The sequence below is a fragment of the Ochotona princeps genome, chromosome 23 (genome assembly GCF_030435755.1).
Source record: "Ochotona princeps isolate mOchPri1 chromosome 23, mOchPri1.hap1, whole genome shotgun sequence".
NCBI lineage: Eukaryota > Metazoa > Chordata > Mammalia > Lagomorpha > Ochotonidae > Ochotona > Ochotona princeps.
In genome coordinates this window covers 2350772-2356624 of record NC_080854.1, presented here as the reverse complement: position 1 = coordinate 2356624, position 5853 = coordinate 2350772, and the positions used below count along the sequence as shown (strand labels likewise).

The following is a 5853-nucleotide window of genomic DNA, read 5'->3' as shown; positions in this document are numbered from 1 at the left end:
ACGTGAGATCCAAGAAGGAAGGGAGGGGCAGAACTAGCAGGGGGATTAAGGGGCTGGTTCCCTCGCCAGACAGCTACTCCCACTGGAGAGCGTGGGCTGGGATAGAGACAGACTAGACTATGCAAGGCTACAACACCTGTGCACTGCATGTGGAATAGATCAGGGAAAAGCCAGGCTGGGCTGATTATTCCTGCGGGTGCAAGCATAAATTAGAGTGGGTGAGGGATGTTTGGGCATAGCCGCAGAAGCTGGCACTGGGGACTAATTCTGTCAAGTCAAACCACAGAACCACCTAAAGAGTGCATAAACCAGGACTGAGAGAGACCTGGGAGGGAAAAAGTGGGTTCCCCCTTCTTGGGTCACTAGTCCCGTGGGAGGGCATGAAAACTAGGACGGGGGCTGGGATGGCTAGATAGAGAGGCACTCAACAACACCCGTGAGGGCTGGATGGTTGAGTTGGTTAGATAGAACTAAGCTTTAATACCCATTGACAAGTGCCAGAGCCAAATGGGATGGGGGACAGATTGGTCTTCTGCTACACATACTGGCAAACCAGCGTAGGGGGCGGGCCTGGTGTGGGTTATCGTGGGTCACCCCAACTAGGCTGCAGCTCCCACTGGTTAGTGTGAGGGCCGAGTACGTGCTGGGCAGAACCAGACTGGACTGCAGCACCCATTGGTTCCAGTGCAGCTCGGGACTGAAAACAGAACCAACCCAGCAATTGAAACCACCAGCTGATCTGGGTGATGGACTGTGCCGGGCCCTGTACTTGCTAGAACATGCAAGAAACTAGTCTGGGAATACCTCAAAGTTTCTTTGGAGATCTCCCCAATCGAACTGCTGGACTCAGAACTCTAATCAAGAAAAGACAGAAGACAGAGCAGATCAATCATTCATCTCAGCTATGTGTTGGCAGTGAAAAATAGAGCAAACAGAGACTTTATGATGGACCATATCAATCAGTGGACGACCTCATCGAGCGAAACTGGCAGCGATTCATAACTGGAGAACTATTGACACCACTCGAGCACATATCTCAGAGCATGCCCCACATCCAGGACTCGGGATGGGCGGGAAACCGCGTGGGGCTTCTCCCTCAATATCCCCCTTTACCTCAGATACAAGATGGAAACAATATGGACATAGTGGTATTACCCACTTCCCTATCCCCCTGAACCTTTTGTTTTTTCTTTTTCTTTCTTTAACTGTAATTAACTATGTAAAGATTGTCAACAACAACACAATAAAATACATTATAAAAAAAACATAGGTGTTAAAATCCACATTATGTCAAGCTTAGATATATTATTCACACTTGAACTATATGATCTTCCAAATTCTTACCTTCCTGTGTTAAAATCACACTTTAAAAAAAATGGTAGCAAATACTGTCAGTTAAAAGATTCATTTTTATGTGAAAGGCAGATTTTTATAGGAGAGGGTGGTGCTGGTGGCGGTGGAGATGGCGGCACCTCTTTGTCTTCCACGGCCCAGCACTCACACTGCTGCCTCTGCTTCTAGGCCATAGCGGCGCTGCCGGGCACCGCTGCGCAGTGCCCACTCCGCACGCTGGGAGTCATTGCCTCTTGGAGGGAGGTGATAATAGAATTCACAGAAGTGAAGAATTGTTAAAGATGGTAACAAAAAGGAAAGAAAAATGCCGAAACCAATCAATGTAAGAGTAGCGACGATGGATGCTGAGCTGGAATTTGCCATCCAGCCAAATACAACTGGCAAACAACTTTTTGATCAGGTGGTGAAGACAGTTGGTTTGCGTGAAGTCTGGTTTTTAGGGATGCAGTATGTAGACAGCAAAGGTTATTCTACATGGCTTAAACTAAATAAAAAAGGTTACCCAGCAAGATGTTAAAAAAGAAAATGCATTACAGTTCAAATTTAGAGCTAAATTCTTCCCTGAAGATGTTTCTGAGGAACTAATTCAAGAAATAACCCAGAGACTTTTCTTCTTGCAAATTAAAGAAGCCATCTTAAACGATGAGATCTATTGTCCACCAGAAACTGCAGTTCTTCTGGCTTCCTATGCTGTTCAGGCCAAGTATGGAGATTATAATAAAGAGATTCAAAACCGGGCTACCTGGCTAATGACAGACTCCTGCCTCAATGGGTTTTGGAACAACACAAACTGACAAAAGAACAGTGGGAGGAAAGAATACAGAACTGGCATGAAGAACATCGAGGAATGCTGAGGGATGATTCTATGATGGAATACCTGAAGATTGCACAAGATCTGGAAATGTATGCAGTAAATTATTTTGAAATAAAAAATAAAAAGGGAACTGAACTCTGGCTAGGTGTTAATGCTCTGGGTCTAAATATTTATGAGCATGATGACAAGTTAACACCTAAAATTGGTTTTCCCTGGAGTGAAATCAGAAATATTTCATTTAATGACAAAAAATTTGTTATAAAGCCAATTGACAAAAAGGCACCTTATTTTGTTTTTTATGCACCTCGTTTGAGAATCAATAAGCAGATTTTGGCCTTATGTAGGGGAAACCATGAGCTGCATATGCGCAGACGGAAGCCCGACACGATTGAAGTGCAGCAGATGAAGGCTCAGGCTAGAGAGGAGAAACACCAGAAGCAGCTGGAAAGGGCACAGTTAGAGAATGAAAAGAAGAAAAGAGAAATAGCAGAAAAAGAAAAAGGATAGAACATGAGAAAGAGGAACTAATGGAATGTCTAAGGCAAATTGAAGAACAAACACTGAAAGCCCAAAAAGAACTAGAAGAACAGACTCGAAAAGCTCTAGAACTGGACCAGGAACGAAAGCGAGCAAAAGAAGAAGCAGAATGCCTTGACAAGAAGCATCGAGCTGCTGAAGAGGCCAAGTCAGCCATAGCAAAAACAAGCTGCTGACCAGATGAAGAATCAGGAACAGCTAACAGCAGAACTTGCTGAATTCACTGCCAAGACTGCACTTCTAGAAGAAGCCAAGAAGAAAAAGGAAGAGGAAGCAACTGAGTGGCAGCACAAAGCTTTTGCAGCCCAAGAAGACTTGGAGAAAACTAAAGAAGAGTTAAAAACTGTGATGTCAGTGCCCCCTTCACCTCCACCACCACCGGTCATTGCTCCAATGGAAAATAAACATGATGAACACGATGAGAATAATGCTGAGGCTAGTGCTGAATTATCTAGAGAAGGGGTAATGAACCACAGAAGTGAGGAAGAACGTGTAACAGAAACATAGAAAAAGGAGCGTGTTAAAAAGCAGCTCCAGGCATTAAGTTCAGAATTAGCCCAAGCCAGAGATGAAACTAAGAAAACACACAATGATTTTCTTCATGCCAAGAACGTTAAAGCAGGCCATGACAATTACAAGACTCTGTGACAGATTCGACAAGGCAATACAAAGCAGCGTATTGATGAGTTTGAAGCAATGTGAGAGCTGCTCGTTTGCATACATGTTCCTCATAAGCTGAACCACCATCAGAGAAAAGCAGGCCTTTGCAGATGTGATGGAATGCATCCCACCTTGCCAAAGCAATTAATACCAGTTTGACTGTGGTGGCTAACAAATTGAAGGGGAGCTCTTCAGCATTAAGGCAGTGTGGTGTCATGGTTGGTTTTCTTTCAGGGCAGGGAGTGGAGAACAGTGATTTGTTGCCTCCTTTCATATTTTCCATTTTCCATTTTTTTTCCTGTTAAATTAACACTAATTATCACGTCTGAATGTGTGTGTGGTTTGAACATTTTGTACATTTTAAAGCATAATGGTGTTTACGTAAAGCACTGTTTTCTCTCGCCCCTTCTGTATTTTTAACCTGCATGCATTTCCATTCTCATATTTTTCAGTGTGCCCTTCTCATATTCTGCCACATCCACAGCTAGAATTCTGCCATGATACAGATCGTTGGCAATGTTTAAAATGATGGTAGTAGAGTGCAGTCTGACCATTGTATAGGTGATGGCTGTGGATTGTAATACTGTAGTGTGCAGCTAGTTTGCAGTCTTGGATATTTGCTTAATTACCATCATCTAACAGCAGAACCAATTGGCATTTGCTTCCTGTAGTTCCCTCATGGTTTTCCTTGCCTGCTGCTTCAGAAGTGTAGACAACAGGTTCTTTAGGACAGTTTCTGGAGAATTAAAGAAAAAAGCCATGAAAAAACATTTGATTTTCTTAGAAAATTGTTAATGAAAAAACAAATACACTTGCTGGTAGTTTATGTTGTTCACTAAGACAAAAACCCTCTACTTTTCTTGAGAGGCACCATGTGGAAACCCCCAAACCAGGAAGGGAACAGGGCTACTACCTCACTGTTACACCTGTGCTGACTGGCTTCATCAAACATGGAGTGTGTAAACTGTCTGTCCATACTGCACAGTGATAGTCTCAATCGTGAAGATCATTTTCTTTCAGAGTACCTGAGTGCTAAATTAATTGCCCTTGTTGAGTTGAACTGCGGGACTCTGATTTGTATTAAAGTTAAAAGCTTTCACTGGTGTACTGTCCTCCTGGAGCAGTAATGTGTGCTGTATGTGAGTGTCTGGGAGAAATTACCTTTGTAGTATAAGAACATTCATTTTTTGGTGTCAGTTACATAATCATACTTGATTTTGATTTCTAAATCACTTTTTTTTCAAAAGCAAATCTTAGTTCATATTTTAGAAACTTGTAGATTAATTTCAATTATGTCTTACTGAAGATATTCTTCCAATTAAAGAAAAATATTGATTTTTTTTCCCTTGGTAAGGTTCCTAGATTTGAAGTTACAGAGAGCCTTGTTTTCTCTGTGTGGTTCAGCCACTTTTCCATTGGTATTATGCACATTTATCTGTTAAAATTGCCATTTTATTAAACATTTTTTCATGCATAGTAGATTGACATTGTGTCTAAAAAAAAGTCTTGTTCTTTATTTTGCTGACTTTAAAAGAATCTGGGCAGACATGAAAAGGAAAGCTGCATTTAATATATATTTTTGACTCTACAAGACAAAAGATAACTGGTTAACTTAAAGTGACTGTTGTATAGTGGTGGTCCGACATGATTTAAAACCATAGAATATTTTTATCAGTAGTACATCAGGGGGATGGATAGTGGATTCCACTGTTCAGACTTTAAACTTAAGTTCCACATTCCAGAACATTCAACATTGCCATAATAGGTGAAAACCTGGACTTGCACTTGTCTTGTTTCCCTGATTGTGTGCACTACCATTGCTACACCAGTTTGATTCAGTGTTGAAAAATTACCAGTTATATTTGCTGTTTATAATCTATTTGTAGATTAGAATTAAAATGGATGTAATCCATTTTAAAAGCTGTATGGATTTTTCTAAGCCATTTGGTTTTCTTAGTAATTACAAAATCAATTATAATTTTTATCATTAGCAGTTGAAAACATGTTTATAGCATTGTAAAAATACACTAATGAATATCTGGTAAATTCCAGTAGGCTTTTACCATTAGCATAATTTTGTGTTGTACAATTAAATTACATCTCTAATTTTGGATAATATTCATGGGTTAACAATAAAGTGAGAAAAACTCAAAAAAAAAAAAAAAAGAAAGAAAAGAAACGAAAAAGGAGAGACAGGAAAATCCTTCAGCCACTAATTGACTCCCCAAGTCACTGTAATGGCCCAAACTGAGCTAACCTGGAGCCCCATGTCCCTTTCATTTCTCCTATGTGGGTGCAGGGGCACAAGGACTTTGGCCATCCTCCCTGCTGTCCCAGGATATAAGCAGGCAGTTGGATCAGATGTATAGCAGCCAAGGACTCAAACTGGTTCTTAAGTAGGATCCTGGAGCTGCAGATGGAGAACTAATTTGCTATACCACTGCCCCAACTCCCCAAAGCATGCTTTTAAATAATATATTCAATGCTAC

The 5853-nt window shown here is 41.0% G+C and overlaps 1 pseudogene; it reads left to right on the top strand.

The window, feature by feature from the left end:
* Positions 1-1574: 1574 nt before the first annotated feature.
* LOC131483116 (radixin-like) lies at positions 1575-3798 on the top strand (annotated as a pseudogene).
* Positions 3799-5853: the final 2055 nt, after the last annotated feature.